Source organism: Macrotis lagotis, chromosome 4 (assembly GCF_037893015.1).
Source record: "Macrotis lagotis isolate mMagLag1 chromosome 4, bilby.v1.9.chrom.fasta, whole genome shotgun sequence".
In the NCBI taxonomy this organism is placed as follows: domain Eukaryota; kingdom Metazoa; phylum Chordata; class Mammalia; order Peramelemorphia; family Peramelidae; genus Macrotis; species Macrotis lagotis.
The window spans coordinates 135,096,449-135,124,337 of record NC_133661.1 but is presented as its reverse complement, the minus strand read 5'-3'; the positions used below and the strand labels follow the sequence as shown (position 1 = coordinate 135,124,337).

Here is a 27,889-nt window from a genome sequence, read left to right as displayed (position 1 = left end):
AGTTATTTATTGCCACAATCTCTTTCTACTATCCTCTATCTTTGGAGGGAAAGCATTTTCCTCTTGTATATCTTACCTTTCTTGGCATTTTGTTCTCCATGATTCTGGGTGCTGCCAGTGAACTTTTCTTGCTGGAAAGAAAAAGAAAAGAGATAGTGCTGATTGCCAAATGAATTGTATAGACAATAAAATAACTCTTATGGCTGTTCTTGTCTGCACAATTAATTTAGTAATTAATAATGCAATGCTTTGTGATGTCTACTGTTGTTTTCTTGTTATTTATATTTTTTGTTGTTTTTGACTTCACATCTATTCATTTTCTCTTTCCAAGAAAACTGAAAACTACTTGAGAGAATAGATTATGGCTTGCATTTTTCATGTCCCCCCATAGTATCCAACAGCCCTAAGCAATAACAGATAACAGGTACTCAATACATTTTTGTTGGCTCAATTCAGTTATTTTTAGGAGATTTTTAATCAAGATAAGTATTATTAGATATTTTTTAGAAGAAGAGAATAAAAATCATGCAGATGTATGGTTACATTCAACTACCTGAAACCTTCTTTGAATGCCCAACTAAATCCAAGCACAACATTTTAAGAAATTTAAACTAATTCAGGAAGTCCTCTGTTTATTTGTAGCTGTACACCATCTTCACTTCCTGCTTTGATCTGAAAGTATATAACTAAAATACTCCAAGGGAAGCAACTTCCATGGTATTGTTGGCATGTTTCGTAGCAGGAAACTTGTGGAAATTTCAATGGTACCCTTATCGAAAGATTTCCAGATAGATTAATGAGGTTTGCATTAGCTTCAGATAAGCATCCAAAGCTAAAACCCTGTAAGGTTTTCTCATCTCCACTTGCTATTTTTACTTTCCAGCTGTGTTGTTGAAAAAGGAAGAAATTCGTTGAGGATTCACCAGAGTTTTGCTAGCTATCTGGTTTAATCTTTATCATCTATACAGGATATTCATTGAACCAAAGGAATGTAAAATTCGTGATCATGATATTTTTAAAATATGCATGTTAGAAAGGAAGTTAGGAAGAAAGTTCAACTAAAATATGGTTGACAAAAGAAATAAAGATGTCCTCTTTCTCTAAATAGAAGAAGAAAAAGGGCAGAGGCTAAAATAGACCTTAAATATTGGGTTTTTCAGGTAAAATTCCATGTAACTTTGTTTATGGGGGTGGGGTGGGAGAAAGAAGGGAAAATAAGACACTACATCTTTAAATTGAATTGAATGTTCTGTGACTTTAAATGAAAGCTCCACTGTTGTTGGGCAAATAAATTTAAACCACTTAACATGGCAGAGAAGGTCAGGCAAGCTTATTATAGTGATCATAGCGTTACAGCTATTGCGATTGACCGCTGCTCTTTGGAATCACCAATAATCAGAGGCCGCAAGCTGTGTTTGCAGAGAAAGGTCATCATTCATTTTTTTCAAAGCATTAATATCTTTTGTTTGTTTGGCTCAACATGAAACAGGAATCGATAGAGGTAATTCACAGAGCAATTAGCCCCTCATCTGTCAAACGGCATCTGGGTGTATTTAACAAAAAGACCTTTGGAAAGGTTTAAAAAAGGAAGAAAGTGCCTGTACGATCAACAATTTATATTTTCGACATGACATGTTGTGTATGTATCTGTAAAAAGGGGGAACCTTGGGACTAAGAAAATATACATAAAACATGCTATAAATCTACACTTCAATGCGATGAGCTCACAGTTTAGGATTGGACAAAAAAGACTTAGGTTAAGTTCTGATTTGGTGCCTATGAAGATAAGAGGGTGCACTTTTGGTCTTTGTGTCTACTCTTTTCAATGCCATAGTAAACAACTTAACTAGACTCAAAGATTTTAATGGAAATCACACTGTAGGCAAGTGATACAATTAGAAGGTCAGGTAAGCAGAACCAAGTTCTTTTTTTTTGTTCTTTTTTTTTTGACCTACCATAGGCTGTGATTTCTTTTGTGCCATACTTATTTGTTGTTAGGTTATGTGAATCATCACTGCACAACTAAAAGTTGCCACTAGAGAAAACTTCTGAACAAGTCCCTTCTGTTGTTTCTTCAAATCTACTAAAGAAGATAATCCAGGAATATTTTTCAGTGCTTCTGCTAATCAGTCAAGTTCTGAATTTCATGCATCTTTTATTTCAGGTGTTTTCTTCAAAGAAGTCAATTATTATTAGTTTAAATTCTATTGCCTTTTTTGTTCAGTCTAAACAATGCAAAGGAGAGGGATTTTTGTTTGTTTGTTATAGTTTTTCATTTTCTTTATTTAATCTTTTTCCAGCTTTATGGATCATGAAAATTAATGATGGACATATAAAATAATAAGCCTTTGAACTTCACCCTTTTAGGTAGCTTCCTCAAAATTTGTTCCATTGCCTTTGGAACATGAAGAGTGATCAGAAATATTTCAGGAATGTGACATTTTCTTTAATACTCTTTTGATCTATCTCTCCTTAACCTTAGTCTTCATAAAGTCTAGAAGTTTTTGTTGCTACTATTGTAGTTTTGAGGGGGATGCATTTGTAACTTAGAAGAAAAAAGTATTTGTGGTATAGTGAATAAAGAGTCAGATGTGAAGACAGAAAGTCCTGGGTTCAAATCCAACCTTTGACATGTACTACCTATATGATTTACTATCTTTATAGTTTTTATAAATAGTATAGTTTATAAAAATATAGTTCTTCTTATGGAAATACAGTGAAATCCCTTTAAATGCCATTTTTTGGGGACAGAACTGATGCTTAATAGGGTTGTATTTAGCTTTTATTATATATTGTTATGTGAGAAAATGGAACATCTTGTTACTATATTTGTATCTATGTGTTAATGAAACATTGGTTTAGAGAATTTATCATTGGAAGGGGGCATAGAGATCATCTGATTCAACTCTCTTATTTACAACAACATACTGAGACTAAGAGTGGTGAAATCATTTTATCAAGGCCACATATTAGTGATATTACGCATTTAAAGTCTCTGCCAAGGCTTTTGCACACATAATTTCATTTCAGGTTCACAACAACTCTGTGATTATCTACTACAAGTATTATTATCTCCATTATATAAATGAGGAAACTATAGCCCAGAGACCTTAAGTGGTTGACTATAATTACAAAGAGCAAGAATTTGAAGTTTTACTAGATCTTCTGAATGTATCATGTCTATTGAAGCAAGTAATATATTTGGATCTGGTATCCTAATTACTGTATTTCTCAGAGCCTAAATTCAAACCCAGGACATATTACGCCAAATTCTGTGTTCTCTCCTCTTACCCACCAGTTTAAAATGGGACTTTATGATAGTTTCTTTGAGTTTTCTCTTTTTTTGGGGGGGGGATTGGTAGTTGTATGTAATAGATATTTATTAAAATAGTACAAAAGCACACTTTAAAGATGATAACTTTTTTCCTATTTGCATGAAACTGGGTTTGACATTTCCATGGCATTTAATATACCTTCAATCCCAAAACATTGTTCTAACCCCTTAACCTAGGCTTGCAATTTCTCCCCAAACCTCCAATGACCAAGACAAGCATCACAGTAGGCAGTAATTCAAACTATGTTTTGCTTTTAAAAATATTATAGCATTTTTTTCAAGAGTGGTCCCAAATCTCTTATTTCCAAATAATATGGCTATAGTTCATTGATCAATATTACCTTATTATATGTTTGTAAGAGTGGATCCAGTTTTCCTAGGCTTTACTCACTCTTCTCATTTGTAAATAAAACATGAGTTAGAAGGATTGACTGTCACCTCCTTTACTGTTCTGCTTAGTGTCACAAGGTACAGTTCATCAGACAAACACCTCATAAGCATTAGTCCTGGCTGCCTTCCAGAAAAAAATCATGTCATGCCATTGTACAACACTTAGGACCCAATCTTTCATTCTTCTCCTCCATCACTAAATAAATTGGGTAAAGGTCTTGCCCTGTTGCAAGATAACAAGAAATTTAAAGAACTTACTAGTGTTTCATGTTGCAAACACTAAGCATTAGAGGAATGTATGAAAACAACATGGTGGCTGTCCCAAAGTTCAAAGGCAATGGTGATACCACACAAACTGTATTATGCCTTTTTTGATTATGCCCTTGATTAAGACAAACACTGTTTCTAAAAATAATATCATGAAAATTTTAGATCAAGATACACTAGCTTTGTAATGTCCCAGAAAGTTCCTAACATTGACCTGCTCCAAAGGTTGTTGTTTGTTCTTCATTCTCAAAGAAGACCATGTATCAGGAAAGAGATGTCATGACTTGCAAGTGAACTGGATTTAAGTGAAGGAGGATGTACAAAGTCACAAGCCTCACTGACCCCTTCATAACCATATGAATCCTGTAGCAAGATCTAGATCAGGACTACTGGAGATGTTCCTGGATACAGGGGAAGGCCTTGATCTTAAAGCTGTCTTATTCAGATATCAGTTTGTCTGAAACAGCTAACACCTATTCACTCTAAAACTCAATTCTTTGGAAATGGTAAGCAATGTTGATCAATCAGATCTCACAAAAATGACAAATTCTTACTAAATGCATCTCAATGCAATGAAAATAATTATTTATAATTTAATTACCATTTGAAGTGAATAACTATTTTTTTTCAATTTTCACCTTAGCTCTTTTTGAGGATCATTTGGGCATTATATTCCTTAATTTTTGGAACAAATTAAATGAGCAAGAGTGTTGACTAACATTTAACCAGACCCCTATGTACACAGGCATAGACTACTTATTGTAGTGAATATAAACTCTATATTTCTAGTTAAAAACCTTTACAAGATATTTTTTGAAAGAACTGAAATTTTCAGCATGAAACTCACATCGGTTTCCTTATATCTTTTAAAGAATCATGTTAGAGAGATCCTGAAAGGTTCAACATGATCCACTGACCTGTTGGAAGGGTCTTTGATAGTATGGAAGATAACGTTCTCTAGTGAACCTTTGAAAATAATTACGTGTAAGTTGTACAAACATGGCATTTTATGGTATGCAAATAAAGAGGCAGAAGGAATATAAGAGAAAATATGAGTAAAATGTCATAAAAGAGGACTTTGCTATAAATACAAAATAATGTTTTTTAATAAGTTCTGTAAAAGATTTGGTAAGTAGGGATTAGAAGAAAATGAGCAGGGGCCAACAAGCCTCCCCTTCCTTGTCATTCAAAAGAAGAAAAAAAGTTCTATTTGGCATCCAGTTTATGTTTGTGTTTATGACTAAGAGTTTCTTTTAAAAACTTGACTTCCTATTCATCTGTAAGTTTCCTTAAGATGTTCTAAAGCCAAACAATTAAACCTTCATTCATGGATATAATTTAATAAGAAGGAATTCTTCCATGACATTGTTTACTAGTAGAATTACTTTTAAAGAAAAAAATTTGAAGGTGATTTTTTTTATTTTAAACATTTTTAGGAAATCAATATATTCACCCACAACATAGTACATGATTTACCTGAATATTTCTTTCTGTTTAGTTATCACGGGTGACAATAAAACTGTTTGTTTTGTGGTTCAGTAATAAACAGTTTAAATGGAATTCTAGAGAAGAATGTTGTGTCAACAATACATGACCAAAATGATGTTTTAAATCATCAGTTATTGGAAAATTTACTTATATGGTTCACATCTCAGGGGTCATGCTTGGTGAAATTAAAGTGCTTAGGGAATTGGGAGGACTAGTGGCTTCTTGGAAGTAAAATAAAGACATTCCTGGTTTTGATGCATTTTTGGCATCAAAATATGGGATTTAGTTGTTGTGTTTGGCATGGTAACTTTTTTTAATTGAAAATGCTGAAAAGATTCATACTAATATGTTTTGGTAGAGGAAAAAATGGTCCTGTTAGTATAGCTACCTTCCTACCTCTTTTTTCTGCTTCTACTACCAGAAAAATCTTACCTTAGTAATAGACTTACAGGGAAAGAGAAATATAGCCAATTCAAGCTCCTTAACTTATAAATGGAATCACTGATTTTTATTCCTAGCACTTTCCACACATTGGCTTCTTCTGCTCCCTTGAACCCAGATACTCACTCTCTGTTTTTTTTATATAGACTGACTCATCCTGTTACCTTCCAAGTTCCTGTTGTCCCTTGATTCCTCTACCTGGCCCTGCCTTGGCTAAGACTCCAATTCTGTTCCCTTCCTTGCCAATTAATCCCCTGTCTTTGTTGACCTGGACTAGCTTGGTCAATTTTCATCATTTGTTCAGTAAGCAGCTACCTGGTTCTGCTACCTGTCACTACCTCCATGTTCTCTTTCATAGTAGCCTTGACATTAGAGAAGCTGCCCTGTCTGCTTCAGACTGTCTCATTATAATTAGAAATAATAATCAATTTATAATGCTTTGGAGTTCACAAAATGTCTTGACACACATAATTATCTTGTTTGAGACTCACAAACAGCATTGTGAGATACTAGCTGAAAAAAAAATCTCCATTTAATGGATGAAAACAATTGTACTTCTAAGAGACTGACTTGCCTTTTCTGGAGAGTTGCTAGGCAGAGATACCGCAATAAGAAAAGGATTTGGAATTAATCCAAAAACTCTCTGAGTCAGGGCCTTTTTAGATGTTTCTTCCCCAAATGAAGAACTATTCCAAAAATGTGAACCCAGTAGGAACAGCTGATTATTTTTGTGTTCAGTTATGTCCAACTCTTCATGACCTCATTTGTTGTTTTCTTAGTAAACGTATTGGAATGATTTGCCATTTCCTTCTCCAGCTCATTTTATAGATGAGGAAACTGAGGCAAACAAGGGTAAAGTGATATACCCATAGTCACTAAGTTAGTTAGTGGTCATATTTGAGGTCAGATTTGAACTCACAAAGATGAATCTTCCTAACTCCAGTCTTCTGTACTATCTACTGTGCCACCTCACTGCACAGAGTGGGTTTTAGGAACCCATGATTAGTCCCTTAGAACTCAAAAACCTAGAAGTTGGGAACTGCATATGATTTTAGGTAGTGATCATGTCCTATGCTCCATTCTAGATGATTATTGACAGGCAACAAATAAAGAAGATTCTAAAGAACAATTTTCATGGTTTTGCAATAGAGATAAGTCTGGACTTATGTTTTGGAAGAACTAAAGCTAAGAGAGAGCATCTCTCTCTCTCCTACCTATATTTTTGTAATAACAAACAAAAAACAATCATCAGGGATGCAATAGAAGGGCGAATATTTCCAAGTGGGTCTTGAGGCAAAGCTTCAGGTAATGGTAGGTGATAAGAGATGAGAAGCAAATCAAAGAATCTTGGTAAGAAGAGTTAAGAACATAGGCAAAGTTTGAGTAAAATATCTGGGGGGAGAGGGGAGGGCCTTTGCAACAAAAGAATAGATCTTGATGCTAAGTCAGAGGATTCCTAAAAAAAATAGTTCTTCATGAAGAAACCAGGACCAGACCAAATATATAGAGAGCAGTCTGAGGCCATTGGTGTAGGGAAATGGGAGCCTTTAAAAAGAGTGGGCTTCCAGAAAGGTAGTTCAAGACACATAGAGTTAATACTGTGTTGTCTATAAATGAAGTGCTCAGTAAATGTGATCGTTTGATTGACTCCAAATATAAAAGGCTGATAAGAAAATGCCTGATAACATCTCAGATGAAGACTTGGAAATTATCTGATTATTTTTTCTCTAATAAAATATTTATTACTTATCTAATATGGAAGGTAATGTGGTCCAGTAGTTGGTGACACCCAAGTTTCTGATACTACTGACTTTGTGATCTCTTGGGTAAATCATTTAAACATCTTTGACCTTAGGTCTTCAAATATAAAATGATCTATATAAAATCTAAGGTCTCTCCCCATTCTAAATTTATGAGCCTGTGACTACATGTAAAGCATTGTGCTCATCACTGGAGATACAAAAAACAAACAAACAAATAAACAAAATAAAACCAAAAATAAACCAGTTCCTACTCTCAAAGAATTCCTACAATTTACATTATAGGCAATCAGATGGCACAGTGGATAAAGCATTGGACTTGGAGTAAAAAACACCTGAATTCAGGGGGTAGTTAAGGTGGTACAATGGATAGAGCATCAACCTTGAAGTCAGGAGAAACTGAGTTCACATCCAGACACTTAATAATTACCTAGCTGTGGTGACCTTGGGCAAGTTACTTAACCTCATTGCCTTGCAAAAACCAAAAACTAAACAAACAAACAAACAAAAATACCTGAGTTCAAAATTTGTCTCAGATGCTTCCTGGCCATGTGAACCAGGGTAAATCAAACCTCTTCCAGCTTTACTTTCTTGATCTGTAAAGTGAGGTAATAATAATAATAGCATCTTATCTTGCAAATTTTTTATGGAAAACAAATGTTAATCATCCTTTGCTTGAAGACCTCTTCTATGGAAGAATTTAGAGCTTCCTGGGCTATGTCATTACACATATAAAATTCCAATTTTGCTTTCTTTTACTTTGAATTATTTTCAGATTTAATGCCACTTGTGTTCCTTCAATCTTTCTAAAGAATTATACTACCAAACTCTTTATGGTGAAACGCCCAGTTGACTAGGCATATACAGTTAATGGGGTGTCCTTTAGTCCTCTGGGTTAAAGGGGTATAAATCTTTCCCCCTTCTGTTTTTCATAGCATCCTCAAAACAGTAAAATGTTCACTTGGTTTCTTCCAACTTCACTTTCAAGTGTCTTTTAGAGTTGGCCTAATTGCCTCTTAATAAGCAAGGCTTGGCTCCCTCAGCCTTACTGGAAATAGGCTTAATGCTGAAAGGTTCTGACCTGTTGGTGGGTGGAAGGGAATGAAGGGTCAAAATTGTATTTGACCCTTTGTTCCACAGGCTTACTTCATAGCTGAGCAGTCGAATTTTGATTTAAACTTTTTTTTCTAGGCCCTAGATCAGTTCCTTACCTTGGAGCATGTCTCTTTTGCTGATCTCATACATTTTTATTTTATTTGATATTTGATGTTATGCTTGGATTATAGAACTCCTATTCTGTAAAGATTCTGTAACAAATTGTTCTTTTGTACCATTGCCAACTATCTCCGACTGAAAACATATTGGGGGGATAAAGCAAGATAAAAATTAAATGAAGGCAAAATTAGGGAATTGCTAATAAAATCAGATTTTCTTGACACTTTTAGTCAATGCAAAAATAATTGTGGGAATATAAAAGGTTTTTTATGGTCAATTATTCTTGTCTTAGTAAGTATCTATAATCATAACCACTTCTGAATAGGTAATAATCCTCAGTAGGGAGAAGAGAAACTTCCCTGCAGGACCATAAGGAAGGTAAAACGTTATCACATGCATGCATAAAATATATTAATATTGAAATGGTGCTAGTGTTAAGGTCAGATGGGTAGACTTTTTTTTCTTCCTAGTAAAATATACTATTCAACTTTATTCGACTGCTGACATCCAATTGATCTGCATTATTCCTAGCTGGCAAGTGCATATGGGTCTAAATGCCTCAGATAATAGGTATTACAGTATTAGGTAAAAAGCCTCCATGCAGTCTAAAGCAATATCAAAAAGGTATAAAGTGTAAAATAAGAGAGATTAAGATGACACCAGAAAGCTTTGAATGAGGTGTCATTTTGCATTTAGAAAGACAACTAGAAAAGTTAAGACAGAAGAAAAAAATGCCCCTTTCTCACCAGCTGCCCTTTAAGGTTTACAAATGATCTGTTAACAGAAATGAGTTTCTCTTGGGCTTCAGACACCATTTATTACGCTGGGAGAGAGACAAAAAAAGGAGATGGAAAAGAATGGCAAATTATGCTTATTTGAAGGTAAAATGCTTCCCATCAGCAACATGATGAAAATGTACTATAGGTGTCAGCCAGATGTTGACATGTTAATATTTTTCATGAGGTCCTTCACTGAGTAAAGAGTACAAAGAACTTTTTGAATGTTTTTTTAGAATATGAATTGAAATCCATTGTTAGCCTAGATGTCTTGCCTGGGAAATCCAGATTGTATTTGATGATGAAGAGGAAGGGGAAGTGTGTCCTAAATAGGGGGCTTGAACCTGGATTCCCTGGCTGCCACCCAGATGTCTTGTGCTACGAATGGGCTCATCTGATCTCTCCTAGTCAATTTAATTCTGGAAAGTAGCCAGTGGGCCTAGTTCATGACCCTGTGATGTCATTATAATTCATTCTCCCTCACCACAAAGCCTTCGGAACTTTCCAATTTACAATGGGTCTTTTTAATAAAGAAGAGTCATGAACAGAATTCATAAGTGTTTCTAATGATTTATCTTCTTTTTATGTTTTAGCACTTCTTTTCTCCCTGAATATGGCCTAGCTTGTCCACATTAAACATACACAATCAAAACCATTTAAGAGGTTTATTTCTTCATCATAAAACACAGTATGTTTTATAGGCTAAGTGAATGCAATTGTCATCTATGAAAGTGGGAAGCATTTTCAAAATGAAAGGGACTATTATCCTAGGCATGAATCAGCATGAAGATGTCTTATGGATATTTCCATCCTAAAGACTCAATTTAACCAGTCTATTTTCTTACATTTATTTACAGGCTGGCATTACAATGGTTTGGGGATTCTCTTATCTTTATATTAGTTGACCCCCCCCCACAACTATGCAATATAAGATTCTTTAGCCAATGGCCACTCAATAAGGGTGTTGACTGATCAAGGTGATGGAAACACCACCATGCACTACTGAATGGGACTGGGGGCGGGGGTCTTTCCCAGGGCTTCACCTAATTGAACTTGGTTAACCCCACCTTGCAAAAATAAACTTTCCTGAGATTACTTCACTTATCCTTGGCATGGATCTTTTCACCCCTGGGTTGTAGGAGCTGAGTGGATGATCAATGCATTGTGGCCTGCACTGTAATTTAACTTGCTGTGTCTGACAGGAGATGTGGAATTGCTAAAGAGAGGCTTTACTTGTAATCTTCTTATCATCTTATCCTGGAGTGTTTGTGAAGGGGGAGGCCATTCTAGCAGTAATTCCAAGTTGTGGGTTAATGCTGAGAAAGAGAAATTGCCCTATGGTATGTTTGACTCAGTGACCTGATAAAACTTGCTCTGGACAATTCATGAACTCTGGCCTTTAAAGGCAGAATGTGCCCTGGATTTTCTGAACTAACACTACTCATCTTTCTTCTAGAAGCTTGTTAACATAAATTACTCATTATAATTATGATGTATTTTTTTTAAAAATCAGTACTTTTTTCACTTTTCCTAAAGCCTGGATTCTAAATCAGATCTTCATGAGGAAGCATAATTAGCAAAAGGCTATGGGTGACAAATGGAAGAGAAATTAATCAAAGGACAGAGAAGACACAGTAGTGACTGCCACAGATAGAGGATAGGGGGTAGGAAAAATTAGCAATGCCATTGAAGGAGTAAAGAAAGTGAAGCCATTTGATAACAAAAACCCAAGATTAAAATAAATTATATGTGTGAAGGCACACATATATAAATCATCATTATAGTAAAGCATTTTTATTAAAGAAGAAAGAATATGGATTCTATGTGATGACACATAAACATACAGAGGCAGCTACAGAGTCAAGAAGACTCATCCTTAAACACTAGCTGAATGATCCTGGACAAGTCACTTAACCCTATTTACTTCAGTTTCCTCATCTGAAAATGAGCTGGAGAAGAAAATGACAAACATCTATAGAATCTTTGCCAAGAAAACTCCAAATGGGGTCATAAAGAGTCATGATGACTGAAATAACTGAATTGAATTGCAATAAAATATATGTGTTTACATGTGAATCTAGATATATCCATAACACTATATTAATGTATTTATAGATATATATTGTGATATATTACCCATTGAAAATTATGTATAAGATATAATTATACATCATATAGTATATTCTTATAGAGATAGTTGTGTTTGTACATGTGTACTTATGATATTTGAACTGAAGAATCTGGGTAAAGGTCAGGGCTGGGATTAACCATTTGTTCCAGGAATGAGGGAAGGATGAGGGATTGAGGAGAGGAATCTCCAGCTTGCTAATGCTATAATAGTACTAAGCTGATATTTGAAGCATATATGATTCAAAACTCAGAATCCCAATCCAGAACAGTGGCAAGTTCTAGAGACTCCCAGGACAGAAATATAGCTATCCTACACCTTGGATAGTAGCTAGGGGACAGGCATAAAGACCAGAAGGTCAGAGTCAGCTAGACTATCCAGAATCTTTTCTCTGATGGGGGCAGGGGGAGGAGAGAGAAAGAGGAGAGCCCAACATAATATTCAGGATATTTTATATATATATATATATATATATATATATATATATATATATATATATATGTATATATATATATACATATATATGAATCTTAAAATTTAAATTAATAGATATGAATCTATTATATATATAAATATGTGTATATTTGTGTATAAATATATAAATCTATGTTAAATATCTATATCAACATATCATTTTATCCTGAAGTGTTTATATATCTATCTATAGATAGAAATCTATAAGTTCACATCTATAGATATAAGTAGATAGAGGAATAGGATATATATATATATATACATATATAAATATATATATATATACAATGTATAGATATTTGTCCATTGATACATTCAAATGCATATGCAAAATATACATGTAGCAAAATTATATAAAAAAAGTTTAAATAACAGGTTTTAAGAACAGACAAGGAAAACAAAGATGGGAATGAGGAGAAATGAATAAATGAGAAAACTAAAATATACTGCACCAAAGAGGGAGCACTGACCTTTTCAAGAGATATTTCCCCTATTTTTAGAGAAACCTGAGCCATGGCAGACAGTTTGACAGTCATAGGATTTCCATAGTCAGGTAATTCACATACTTTCTGATGACTTCAAGAATTTAAAATTTTCTCAGAGCCAGACACTACTAGGGGACTGTCTATGAATCTGACAAACAGAAAACCTTTTGCAGTATAAACCAGGAAGGGAGACTCATGGCATAACTTTATATTGGAGGAGGTGGCACGGCAGAGTGGAAGTATTTAGAGTCTGAAGACTTGCATTTTGGTCCTGGATCTGATGCATACTATCTGTTTGATATCGGGCAAGTTGTTAAAAACATCTCTGAGACGCCACTTATGTGTACAACAAAGTTGAATTCGATGATCTTTTATTTCCTTTCCAGTTCTCAGACTCTTGTCTGTAAGCATTAGAAATAATGGTGTATCTCCTGGCAGGCTAAGCCAGTGTCTATGATCTCTAATTCTTGCACTGTCAGCATGTCTTAGGGCCTTATTTTCTGCATTTTCAAAATGAAGTTATTATTATTACCTTAATATATAAATGAATTTTTAAAAGACTACATAGGTTAGTAAATGTGAAAGATGGAATACTCTATGAAAAATAGCTTTATATTATCTAATATTTATATAATTTGCTTTTTGTTCTCTTCTATCAGTAGCATGGTATAGTTGAGAGACTATTGAATTTGGAGTTAGAAATACTTGGGTTCAAATCCCAACTCAGTTATTTACTAGATGTGTGACTCCCGGAACTTTAGTTTCTTCCCTGATATCACAAGGGTACTGAATTTGATAGTCTCTCAGTTTCCTGTCAGCTCTATATTTATGATTTTATAATCCTATCACTTTCTTTAGAATATAATGTTTTTGTTGTTACTAACAAAGTTGGTACTGGAAATTGGTTCAGTCAAGCCCTGTTACTTTGATAAAAAACAAAAAATCAAAAACAAAATACCAAGAATAATTGAAATAGTGTCAAATGAACTAAACATTAACTATTAGGATTAGGAGAGACACCAGTGAAAATATTCCCATCCAAATTGAGTCAAATAGAATCTCTCTCTCTCTCTCTCTCTCTCACACACACACACACACACACACACACACACACACACACACAAAGAGAGAAAATATAGAAACATTCCCACACATTAACATGTATCAAAAGATCACACTATAAGGTCCTCCCCTCTGGAGCTTCATCCATAACTAGAAAAGGACAGACTCAGAGGAAAAATTATCCTTGCTTCAGGATCACTGTTCAGGATGCTTGCATTCTCCAGTTCCTACAATCTAGAAGCCCTATAAAAAGGGGCAGAGACTAGACACAATACAGAATCCCTGACTGGTCAGTAGTTGAGATTACAGTAACAGGTAGAGCCAGGGATTTGTCACTTGATTTAGGAATGTGGGAGGGATTAGGGAGTGAGGGAAATCCCCAGTTTGACTAAGGTTCAATATCCCATTTCAGTATGTGGCAAATACACAGAACTTGGAGATTACTAAAATGCATATACCTACCTCATATTTACAATAATGGGATAGAGCCTAGGTTTGGGGAATAGAATATCAAGCTCAATAGTACCTTCTAGGACCACAATCTCTCCCTTTGAGATCAAGATGTCTAAGGAGAACAGATCAGTCAATTATGTGCCTTATCACTGGCTAAGGATGAGAAGTCAATGTTTTTCGTAACAGATATTTACTCTCATCCAATGTCCAACTCTGAGGATGAGAATGAAAATAGCTTAAACATTTAGAAACCAGGGAAATTTAAAAGAAAAAATATTGAGAACTTTGAAAGTCATATGTCACAACAAGCATGGAAATAATGATAATTTTTTTTAAAAATCCAAAGAAAAGAGGTACTTTAGTGAAAATATTGCTATTGTAAATATCCAGAAGGAAAAAAATTATCAGGAATTGCAAGAAGAATCCATACTTGAACAAAGAAACAAGGTGGAGGTTGCCAATAAGGAGATATAGGGTAAAACAATAGAAAAAGCCATGGCTATATTTTCAAATCCTACTTCAGACACTTAGTAGCCAGGGAATCCTTAACAACTCACGTAACTTCTTTGGACTCAATTTTCTCATCTGTAAAGGGAAGAGGTTGAACTCTATGATCTATGATCTTTAAGATCATATTTCAGTGCTAAATATATGATCCTATAATTCCAAAAAATGTATGAAAGAAAGGAAAAGTTGAAGCAAGAAACTTCAAACCAGAGAATAAATAATTAATAAGTTTTTTGTTTATGGATATGTGCATATATATAAATAAATATGTATATGTGTGCATACAGACATTCAGATATAGACACACAAAGACAAATACCCACATATACATACCATACATACACCCATGTAGCATACACTCTGATACCATAAATAATAACATTATTAGTATAATTTTAAATATGTAAGTTATCCAGTGTCAAATACAACTTACCTGGAAAACAGAATGAGAAAAGATAATTTAGGACTCTTTGTGATCCATGTAAGTCATTATAAAACAGATAAACTGGATGGCATATTAAAAGAAATTGTAAAAGAAAATTACCTGGAACTTCTGTAGTCAGAATGTAAAATGAAAAATAGAACCAAGTCATCATTTGAAAGTAACTCTATATATAACACACCAAGAAATGTGATCTCCAAGTCAATTTTTCCAGAACAAATTAAAAGTACTGCATATAGCAAAAAAAAGAAATCAAGTTTATAAGGAATCACTGAGAGAAGCACAATGAATCTTGAAATTAATATGCAAAAAAGAAAAAAAGCTTGAACTACAATAAGTCAAGAGGCAAAAGTATAAAGCTTAAACCTTCAAATAGTTTATTCTACAAAAAGAACACACACACACACACATATAATACCAAAAGGCATATATATATATATATATATATATATATATATATATATATATATATATATATATATATATACTTATATAATTATACATCCATACACAAAGTACCTATTGTGATACTTTTATTAAGCAAAACTCTTGTAGAAAACTATTTCTGGCCCTCTGCCTCTCCCTCTTAATCCCACGGAGCAAGCCCCATCCAGAAATTCAACATGTCGATTTTGAAGATCATTGCAAGAGATATCTTTGACTCTCGTGGAAACCCCACCATTGAAGTTGATCTCTATACTTCAGAAGGTCTCTTCAGAGCTGCTGCGCCCAGTGGGGCTTCTACTGGCATCCATGAAGCCCCGGAGCTCCGAGACAATGGTAAGACCTGCTATGTGGGGAAAGGTGTCTCAAAAGTGGTTGAGCACATCAATAAAACTATTGCCCCGACCCTGATTAGCAAGAAACTGAATGTTGTGGAGCAGGAGAAGACTGAAAAATTGATGATAGAGATGGATGGTTCTGAGACTAAATCTAAATTTGGAGCAAATGCCATATTGGGAGTGTCTCTAGCTGTTTGTAAGGCTGGGGCTGCCGAGAAAGGTGCCTCCTTGTTCTGCCATATTGCTGATCTTGCAGGCAATGAAGAAGTCATCCTGCCAGTTCCAGCCTTCAATGTGATCAATGGTGGCTCCCATGCTGGCAACAAGCTAGCAATGCAAGAGTTCATGATCCTCCCTGTTGGAGCATCAAACTTCAAGGAGGCCATGTGCATTGGAGCTGAGGTCTACCACAATCTGAAGAATGTGATTAAGAAGAAATATGGACAGGATGCCACCAATGTAGGAGATGAAGGTGGCTTTGCTCCTAACATCCTGGAGAATAAAGAAGCTCTCGAGCTGCTGAAGGAAGCCATTGGCAAGGCTGGCTATACTGACAAGGTTGTAATTGGCATGGATGTTGCTGCCTCTGAATTCTTCTGGTCTGGGAAATATGACTTGGACTTCCAAGTCTCCTGATGATCCCAGCAGATACATCTCACCTGCTGAGCTTGGGGACCTTTACAAGAGCTTCATCCAGGACTATCCAGTGGTGTCTATTGAAGATCCCTTTGACCAGGATGATTGGGAAGCTTGGAAGAATTTTACTGAAACTGAAGGCATCCAGGTTGTAGGGGATGATCTCACAGTGACCAATCCCAAGTGCATTGAAAAGGCTGTGAATGAGAAAGCTTGCAATTGCCTCCTGCTCAAAGTGAACCAGATTGACTCCGTGACTGAATCTCTCCTGGTGTGCAAGCTGGCCCAGTCCAATGGGTGGGGAGTAATGGTTTCCCATAGTTCTGGAGAGACTGAAGATACCTTCATTGCAGACCTGGTGGTGGGTCTCTGCACTGGGCAGATCAAGACTTGGGCCCCCTGCCGATCTGGGCGCTTGGCCAAGTATAACCAAATTCTCAGAATTGAGGAAGAACTGGGCAGCAAGGCTAAATTAGCTGGAAGGAACTTCAGAAACCCTCAGACCAAGTAAGCTCCATGACCATGAAGCCTCAGAGCTAGTAGGCTACAGTCACCTCAGTAGAAGTCCTCCAAAGAATGGGCAGCACCAAGTAGTAGACCAGTTTTGTTTTGGGGATGGGGGCTCTGCTCTGTAACTCCACCCCACTCTCTTCCACCTTTCTGTGTTCTCACTGCTTCTTCTGGTACCTGATCATTTGGTCCTTTTTTTGAAAGACCTCATCTTGTGACTGGGTAGAATGATTTGTTCTCATCCCCATCCCCAGTGTTGATGTGCAGAGTCATATACTTGTGATGCAGCCCCCCAACAAGCCCACAGGCCAGATCCTTTAGTGGCTTCTATGTGCAGAATAAAAGTAATCGGTAATCCCCCCAAAAAAATTATTTCTGAAGTAAAGGTTCTCATCAAAATAGGAATCTATTCTATAATGTGCATTTATGTCTTCAAACTGTCATTTTAACTCTGGTCAAATAATATACAGTGCCTCTTCATCTTCCTCCCCATGCAATGTAAAACAGTATAAGCACTGACAGGTGATTAACAAGTGTTGTCTTTCAGAAATTTGTCGTTTTGGTTATCCATTTTGACCATTTTTGGAAGAAGAGCTGGAAAACTTTGCTATATTCCTGCTCTATTTTCAAGTTTCTTCATTGACTTGCTCATTCATTCTGGCTATTCATACTATTCTTCCTCCACATGTTCAATTGTTTCCTACTTCTCTTTTTATTGGATCTCACGGACTCCTTCCAGATTGGAGTAGAGATCCTTTGGGGAAGAAAAGGGAGAAGGAACACAGAAGAAAGGCTGTCTTTTACCTTATGCAATACATGGGGATGAACTTCTCTTAATCACATTCCCTAGGGGCCTTAATCACCCCCTCAAAGGATCCAAAGCAACTAGATCATATAATTTTTCCACTAGTTTGTTTCTTTATAATTTTAGGAAAATATAATTGTACAGGGAAGCACAAAGCACAAATCTTAGAACTTTGTGTTTAGAATATTGGTTGACATCATTTGGTCATACTTTGTATGTATGTAAGCATCTTTATAAATGTCTCCAATAGAACAAAAGGTCAAAAATATAAAGGCAGTCTTTGAAGGAAGGCAACTTAGCAATACCAGATTTCAAATAACAATTCAAGTAGTAATCATCAAAATAATCTGAAAATGTCTAAGAAATAGAACAGAGGATCAGATTAAGATTAGATTAGGTACACTTTGCATTGAAATAAAAAAAATATTAAGCATGTGTTTGACAAAGCTGAAGATCTAAACTTTTGGGGCAAGAACGTACCATGTAACAAAAATTGCTGGGAAAGGTAGAAAGCAATCTGGCAGAAATTAGGCACAGACCAACATCTCATACCATATACCAAGACACAGTAAAAATAGGTACAAATTTTAGACATTAAAGGATGATGTCATAAGCAAATCAGGGGAGCATGGAAAAACTGACCTGTCAGATCTATGGAAAGGGGAAGAATTTATAACCAAAATGAAAATAGTGAGGATAAGAAAAGGTAAGGTGGATTATTTCAGTTATATGAAATTTTAAAAAAGGTTTTTCTCAAACAAAAAACAAAGCAATGAAAACCAAAAGAAAAGCAGGAAATTAAAAAATAGGAAAGTTATCAGATATGTGGGAAACTAAGCTAAATTTGTCAAAACAAAAGCCAATGACTGGTTGATAGTCAAAGGTTATAAATAGGCAGTTTTCAGAAGAAGAAACCAAATTTATTTACAGGCAAATGAAAAAATGCTCAAAACATCAATAATTAGAGACATACTAATAAAATAACTCTCACTTATAAGATTAGCTAATGTGGCAGAAAAATAAAATGACAATTACTAGAGGGAATATGGAAAAATATATACACTGATGAGTTGTTGGGAGTTGTGAACTGATCTAAGTATTCTTTTTTTTTTAGGTTTTTGCAAGGCAAATGGGGTTAAGTTGGCTTGCCCAAGGCCACAGAGCTAGGTAATTATTAATGTCTGAGCCTGGATTTGAACTCAGGTACTCCTGACTCCAGGGCCTGTGCTCTATCCACTGCACCATCTAGCTGCCCCTGATCCAAGTATTCTTGAAAATAATTAGGAACTATGTCATAATAACTATGCAAATTCTTTGACTCAGAAATACTCCTACTTGAACTCCAAAGAGTATCCAAAGAGATCAAAGGAAATGGAAAAGGATATATGTACAAAAATATTTATAGCAATTATTTTTGTAGTAGCAAAGCATTGGAAATGAAGATGTTGCCCATCAGTGGGGGAATGGCTATACAAGTTGTGGTATATGTTTATGATAGAATACCATAGTGCTATGAGAAATCAGGAGCAAGTTGGTTTAAGAAAAAGCTGGGGAGACTTTTACAAACTGATACAAAGTGAAATGAGCTGAACCAGGAGAAACCTGTACACAGTAAGGGCAATAAATATTTTACTGATGATCAGCTCTGACAGATTTTGATAATCTGATCATTCCATGAAAATTTTGAAAGACTAACAAGGAAAAATGCTATCCACCTCTGGAGAGAAAACCGATGAATTCTGAGTGCAAATTGAAGCATATTTTCTATCATTTTATTTTTCTTGTGTCTGCTTTTGTTTTTTGCAGCATGGTTAAATAGAAATATGTTTGCATGATTTCATTTGTATAATGAGTATCATATTGTTTGCCTTTTCAGTGGGTTAGAAGAAAGGAAAGAATTTGGAACTCAGAATTTTAAAATGAATGTCAAATATATATGTAAATATATATAAATATATATGTGTGTTCATAAAATAGTATTGATATATATATATATATATATATTATATCCATGTGTATATTTAGAGAAAAATATCTCCAACATATTCCATTACAGTGAAAAGTACTAGAAAGAACAAGGTAATAGTTAAATAAAAATATGGCCTTCTTTTTAAGCCTGTACTTGATGGTAGGTCCATGATACATGAAAAATCTGATTACTCTTAACACTTTTTGATTTGGGGGGTCAGAAATCTCTATATGTATATTTCTTTTTTTTAGGGTTTTTTTTGCTTGGCAAATGGGATTAAGTGGCTTGCCCAAGGCCACACAACTAGGTGATTTATAAAGTGTGTGAGGCCAGATTTGAACTCAGGTACTCCTGACTCCAGGGCTGGTGCTCTATCCACTGTACCACCTTGCCTCCCCTGTATATGTATATTTCTTTAGGATCATCCAAATAAGAAGAATATGCTTGAGGAAATAGACTAGTTATGGGAAAAAATAGCATTATTTTTACAAAGTGTACTGTGATGAATATTAACTGCAAAACTTCATTTACAAAACTTTACAAAAAAATCTAGGGCTACAGTTTAAGGTTTAAGTTGACAGGAGATATGCTATAGTATCCTTTGCCTGGGTATGCAAGCTTGATCATATCAGTTTCAGAAAAAAAAATGACATTACTTTGCAAAGTTTCATTAGTGAAACATAAGTTTTCCTTTCTCCCTCTCTCAAAGTTGCTATAAGTTTTAAGAGAAACATTTTCATTTCCATTGCAGTCCATGCATGCATTCATATGACTACAGCCTAAGCTAGAGGATATAATCTCTGTCTATACCTTTGTGTATGCTAGCTGGCCCAAATGAAGAGAAGGGCCCTGTTCTAAAAATCTGAGTTGTCCTATCCAGGTCAAAAAAAAGAATAAAAAGGAGAATGGGCATAGGAAAGGACTGTACAATTCCTTAGGTAGAAAGAAAAACAAATTCATTAATTGGAATGAACAGAGCATCAGAAGAATGAGGAGGAGGAAAGACACTTCAGGATTAATCAGTGGGCTAATGGGAAGCAGTGACAAGAAATGAAAAACTGTTTTTGTAACCCAACAGTCTGCAGACATAAGACAAAGGATCTTGGAGCTTCCTGTGCAGACATCACACTATAAAGTTGATAATCATACAAAAAGACATGGGATTAATTAAAAACCCCTTTTAAAAGAGCTATTAAGGAAATTTCAACATCTTTACTGTGGGAATGTGGTTCCATAGAGTTGTTATTGATTAGACTTGAGATATAAAGTGAACTGTAAGAATTAGGGGAGGGTAAATGATAGGGAAAAGGCATGTGTTTGAATTCAGTGAGTACCAAAAAAAGATTTTGGACTGTACACAAAATGGAGCAAGAAATGATGCACTCTTTAGAAGCAGGTATAATATGAACACATAAAGATTCCCAAATTTACTTATAAATGAGAACATATAGAATGTGCATTAAGGAAATTAAAATACTATATGATTTTTGAGTTAGAAAACAGGATGAAATCATTATAGTTATAGAATATGTTCTAATGTAAATCTATTTACACTTGCAAGTTACCTATTTTAAAGTTCAAAGTCATCCTTGGCATTTTTTTTTCTTAGAAGAAAACTGATATTGTGCATTCACAGGTGTATTTCTTTTGGTTCTTATCTGGTAGAGAGTCAAAAAAGCACATTGAATAAAATGAAATTAAAGCATCAGGAAACCTAATTCAAATCCTTCTTTTAGTACTAAGTAGTTGTCATTTCATAGGCAAATCACATAACATTTATGATCCTCAGTTTTTTCATTTGTAAAATGGGGATAATATCTCCACTGTACCTTACTCAGACCTATTGTGAAGCTCAAGTATAATATATGCAAAAATCTTTGTTAACTTTAAAATGCTTTTTTAGTTGAATTACTACCATTAAAATGTCAAAAATAGTGTTTATATTTTTGTTTTGAGAGGAACTGTAAATCCTAAATGGTATTTAGAACAACCAAATTACCTCAAAGTAACTATGTAATAATATTCTGAAAACTGAAATTTCTCACTAAGAAGGATGCAGGATAATTTAAACTTTGACCATACAAATTCAACCAAAACATATTCTAATTAAAACCAAAATGTTGGTCCTTGAAGTTATCTTAAATATCCCACATGATAGTGGTAAATTCTAAAATAGACAAAGGGAATTGGCATTTATAAATGGTTTCTTTACTTTAAAATCTGGACTAAAGGATTAGTTGTTCTTTCATTATTTATTCAGAGTTGTAATTAGTAATGTTTATATACAGGTTGTGCATGTAAACTATGCATGAGACAAGCAATATGAAAGGCATTATTAGTTGGCAGAGTGGAAATCATCACTACTCAATGGAGAAAACAGAGAACCCAGTATACCATGACCCTCTCCCTTTCCTCAGTGGGCCATTTTTGCCCTGTTTCAACTAATTATTTTGGGCAACGATAAGCTGAGTTAAGATGTTTCTTCACATTTAACATCTAAAACACCTGATGACTTGGAAAATATGGTAGGGGAAGAATAGAACAAAGAGACAGAAGCATCAGGCTTAATATCTAAATGTAAAAAAACTTTTGCAGGATTTAAACATAAAAGACAATATTATAAGAAAACCAGTAGAACAAGCAATAGTTTACTTGTCAAATCTATGGAAAGGGAAGTAAATGATCAAAAAAGAGATGGAGAACATCATAAAACACAAACTCGATAATTTTGATTACATTAAATTAAAAAACCTTTTACATAAACAAAACCACTCTAACCAAGATCAAAAGAAATGTAGTAAAATGGGAAACAATTTTTACAACTAGTGTTTCTGACAAAGGATACATTTCTAACATATATAAAGAAGAGTCAAATTTATAAAAAAAAAACCCAATCCATTCTCCAAATGATAAACAGTCAAAGGGCATGCAAAGGCAGTTTACAGATGAGAAAATCAAAGCAATCAATAGTCATATAAAATTGCTCTAAATCATTACTGATTGGAGAAATACAAATTAATAGTACCACCTCACTCCTTTCAGATTGGCCAATATGATCAGAAAGAATAATGATAAATGTTGGAGGGGATGTGAGAAATCTGGGACACTAATGCATTGTTGGTGGAGCTTTGAACTGATCCAACCTTTCTGGAGAATAATTTGGAATTATGCAACAAATTATGCAACAAATTATGCAACAAAGGGCAATAAAAATGTGCATATTCTTTGACTACTTTGACTACTTTGACTACTTGGTCTATACCCTGAAGAGATCATGAGAAAAGGTAAAAAACATCACTTGTACAAAAATATTCATAGCAGCTGTTTATGATGGCAAAGAATTGGAAACAAAGTGAATGTCTATCAGTTGGGGAATGGCTAAACAAATTGTGGTATATGTATGTGATGGAACACTATTGTTCTATTAGAAACCAGGAGGGATGGGAATTCAGAGAAGACTAGAAAGACTAGCATGAACTGATGCTAAGTGAGATGAGTAGAACCAGAAGAACATTATACACTATAACATCAACCGTAATGGAGATGTTCAGCCCATCAGTGCAATAATCAGGGACAGTTTTAGGAGATCTGTGATGGAGAATACCATCTCTATCCGGAGAAAGAACTGTGGAGTTTAAACAAAGACGAAAGATTATTATCTCCAATTTTTTAAAAGTTGTCTTATGCGTACCAAATAATTTTGTTATCTCTAATATTTTATTTCTTCTTCAAGGATGTGATTTCTCCCAACACATTGATCAATGCATATCATGGAAACAACGTAAAGATTATCAGACTGCCTTCAGTTGGGGGGAAGGGGAAAGGAAGGGAGGGTGGGGGAAAAAGTGTAAAATTCAAAACCTTACAAAAATGCTTGGTAAAAACCATTATTGTAGATAATTGGAAAACAAAGAAAAATTTATATAAGGAAAAAACTTAAGGTCAATTTCCAATAAATTCATCTTAGTATCATGTTAGAACTAGGAATCATCTACAAACTAGATGAACAGTAACTCCTTAACTACAAAGAACTGGAAACTAAATAGCATGAGATGAGAAGTGATTTCTCCAAGGTTACAGAAGAAGGGTCATTCAACTCTTACTGAGATTTGGGCTGAGGTAAACTGGAATGAAATGGACATGAAATCTCATAGAATTCAAAGATTATTGGAGTCAGAAGAATCCTCCCTAACCACTTTGCCCAATTTCTCCACCTTGAAGAAGAGAAACCTGAGTTCAAATATTAGTAGCAGAACCAACACTAAAACCTAATTCTCTTACTAGAAATCTTTTTTTTTTTACTTTTATAGTGAATCTGTTGGAATTTTACCCTCTTCCAAGCTTTGTAACATATGGAACCATCTTTTCAAACAGGTTAGCACAGGTCTCAGGAAACAGGACAAGTAGCTAAGTAGATATCAGGGCCTTTTTGTCCTTTTATTCCTACTATGACCCTTGAGCACACCTTATCCCAGCATTCTCCCTCCATGCTTTGGGAAAATGTAAGCCACTTGTAAAAAGTAGAGAGTGCCTTTAGGATAGGGGGTGGTAGAAATGTTCCAGAAGGAATGTATTAGTAGCAGTGCTTCAGGAACTGGATCCCTTTTCTGTCTAATCCTTCCTAATGCACTCTCCACAAGTTAAATATTATTATAGGAGGGACAGGCTGTTCCAGTAATGGAGGCATTCTCAGATATAGCACTTAAGTTAACATATTGGCACCAAGGACATAGGTTTACACTGAGTGGGAGAGTAGCAAAGAGTCCTCTCAAGGCACAGTTTCACAAGGTCATCAGTCTCACTCTTTCTCCTGGAGTCTTCGAAGTCCAGAGACAACAAAAGACAGAATGACTGATGATGGGCTTGGGATGTAGTAAAAGAACTTAATGTTTTCTATATCTGAACACATTCTAAATACTACACAGTGCCTACTTTAATTGACTACATGACCAGTAGAACAAATTGGTCTTATCTGTCCATTCTGAGGAGGGAAGCTTTCACATGCTTGGGGTAGACATTCCCTCTTACTCACCAATGAGTTTGAGTCTTATCAGTTATTCTTAACCTGAGAGTTTAGCTGAGATGATTTTTAACCATGTAATTGTTCTAGCTTTTTGGAGCCACAGCTGAGAACTGGATGAGAGATGTACACCAAAGATGAATGAGCAGCACTGAAAAGGACTAAGTAAGCCTGCACTCAAGAGGTGTTGGTTCTCCCCAAAAAACCCATCCACCAATTTGTAATGGACCTAATCATTATAGTCACCTCAACTATTCCCTTCTAGTTTCCTAAGGTTTGTTATTTCTCTTAAAGCTAAAGTAGGAAAACAAATACTTACCCTCTCATAAACATTCAAAGTTTTTCCCTCAATATGTTTACCATTGCTCAGCATTCAATCTGGGTTTTAAAACGTAGTTGAAGCATTTTCTCAATTACATATTAATGTTTATGCAATAAAATGGGGAGGGGGAGACAGGGGAACATCGAAGACCAGAAGTGACTCAGAGTCAAGAGTAGCAAACAATCAATCCATGTGGCTGCCATTTTGATAGTTGTATGTAAAGAATTGTTACTCCTTTGTTATGCCCTAGATTGAATATTTGTAAATGCACACTTTGAGCCTTACCCTCAGGAATACCTTTAAAAGAATCTGCTAAAGCTCAAAGGATTATGTGTCTCCAGAGACAGCTAGCAGATGTCCCCATTCCTTGATTTTCTGGAAATAAGTCTTCTTTGTGCACTACACCATAGAAAATTCTCAAGTCTCGTTCCCTTTAATGAATTGTTAGAAAATCTTCTAGGATGAGATATATGCTATGTTAGAGCCTGGACTTTTCAAGTTTATTGGTATGTAATTTTTCTTGGCATATAATTTTCATCCTATTTTCTGTTCTTCCATCTTGCTGTTTCCAGCTGTAACTTATAGAATGTCTTTAAATAGAGGATTTTTATTTGGGGGGAGGAGGAAATCAACAAACCTCTTTTAGAAGGGCAAGCATCTGTGTGTGAAAACAGATTTTGTGATAGGACCATATTCTTCCATTTGGACTGGTGATTATAATTTTAGTTGGATGATACCTTAGAGGCCATCTAGTCAAATCTCATTTTATAGATGAGGAAGCTAATGTTATATTGTTTACCTCCCCCTAAGTAATACTGTTAAGTAGCTGAGGATAAATTTTAACCCAGGTTCTTTGACTTCAAATATTATCTTGTCTCCAATAGTCCTGCTTATGGTATCCATTTTACCATTCACCCCAGTAATAGATTTAATTTATCTTTTTTATTTTTTCTCTACTTAAATGGAAGGGCATCGTTCATTCTGGTGCAGGACAGTAAAAATGTTGAGTTCACCTTCCAAAAGAAAACTGACTTTTTTCTTAAAATTAAAAGAGGGCATTTTAATAATGCTTTTTAAAATATTTTTAGACATAAAAACAACTTATCTTTATCAAGTCTTCAGGATCCTCACTTATAGCTCATTTACTACTCAGATTGCTAGATAATATCGATCCACCAGAGTACTTTTACAGCATTGAGATAAAGAAAGATTCAGGGAAGAATCTAACCTTTTTTTCTCTGGATTGGATTGGTTATTCAATTAAAACTGAAACAATATTCTCTCCTCACCTATGGAGTATGGAATGGAGTGGCTTGTTAGAAACCAGTGGCACACAAATACAAAATCTCCTAAAGAAGGGCCACAAAATTAATCTCATCTAGTACATTAGGAAACACTTCGCTGACATTTGCTGTTCCTGTCATCCCTAATAAAGAGATTTTTACCTGTATTTGCCTATTCAACACTTCAGCCCCTCAGCCAATTTTGGAAATTATTTCTGATTTATGGCTCTCTTTCAAGCGGGTGTCACCTTGCCTGTCAATTATCCCTCAAAGCAAATGCTAAGTGAATGCTGGCTGGTAAAATTAATAAGGGAAACCTTTACTCAAAAAGGTAGGAAGAGCCTTGTAAAACGGATAATTCAGCCAGCAGGTAACTCAATTGCTGCTGGTGATATTTATAGGAGAAATGGAACGAAGACTGCAAATCCCCTAGCAGAGAGATGGAAAGAATTAGAATTCCTCCTTGATGATTGCTGCCAAAAAACATCACCTGAGAGATTCCTTGATACTCGGCCCTGAAAATACAGCTCAGAATTTCATCAATTTCTTTACAGAAGGTGTTTGCATTTCCCTACTTTGATAGCCCCTCAAATACTATTGTCTTCCTGCTTCATCAAATGTCTTCACTCGCATCTCAACTCCTCTACTCATTCAAAACTGTTTTGCCCCCATGATTTTGAACTGTGATATTCTCCTCTAATCACAATCTCATGTCATTCTTTTTCTCCCTGTGCCTCTCTCCTAATTCTATCATTTTTCTTAACTGGAACCGCCAGTCCTCCTATCTCTTCCTGTTCTGCTTGTACATTCATTTGCTTGAGATATACAATCTGCTTTCTGAAGCCACCATTGGACTGAAAATGTTCTCGTAAAAGTTACCAATGACTTAATTTCTAAATCTGAGTCATTCTCAGTCATTAGCCTCAGGATTATTTCCTATCCTTTCTTACCTCAGCAACCCTGAACACTTTTACCTAGTTCTCTTCTGGACTGATTATTCCTTCTCAATCTCCTTTGCTGAATCATCATCTCATTCCCTAAGCATAGGTGCCCCATAAAGCTTATATTATCTGCCCCATTTTGTGGTGGGCAATCTAATTTTCTTATGTTAATTAGTTCAATGATTAGATAGTGTACTAATTTTTCTCCTCAGTTTTATTCCCTAATTTCCAGCTACCTGATGAATATCTGCATTTGTATTATTGACCACCTCAACAAACAACATTTTCAGAACTGAAATTATTATATTTTCCCTAAACCTAGCTCTTATCTGAACTTTCTTTCCTATTTAAGCATTGTTATCATCTCAGTTATCCAGATTTGAAAACTTCCAAATTTGT

At 35.1% G+C, this 27,889-nt stretch overlaps 1 long non-coding RNA gene and 1 pseudogene across 1 annotated transcript in view; one reads left to right on the top strand and one right to left on the bottom strand.

Moving 5' to 3' along the window:
* The window catches only part of LOC141520038 (uncharacterized), a 623,376-nt gene that overhangs the window by 112,508 nt on the left and 482,979 nt on the right, over positions 1-27,889 (bottom strand). Inside the window, exon 3 of the long non-coding RNA XR_012477520.1 lies at positions 77-131. This is a non-coding gene — a long non-coding RNA (uncharacterized LOC141520038). The remainder of the gene's footprint in view (positions 1-76; positions 132-27,889) is intronic.
* Positions 15,846-17,151, top strand: LOC141520037 (alpha-enolase pseudogene; annotated as a pseudogene).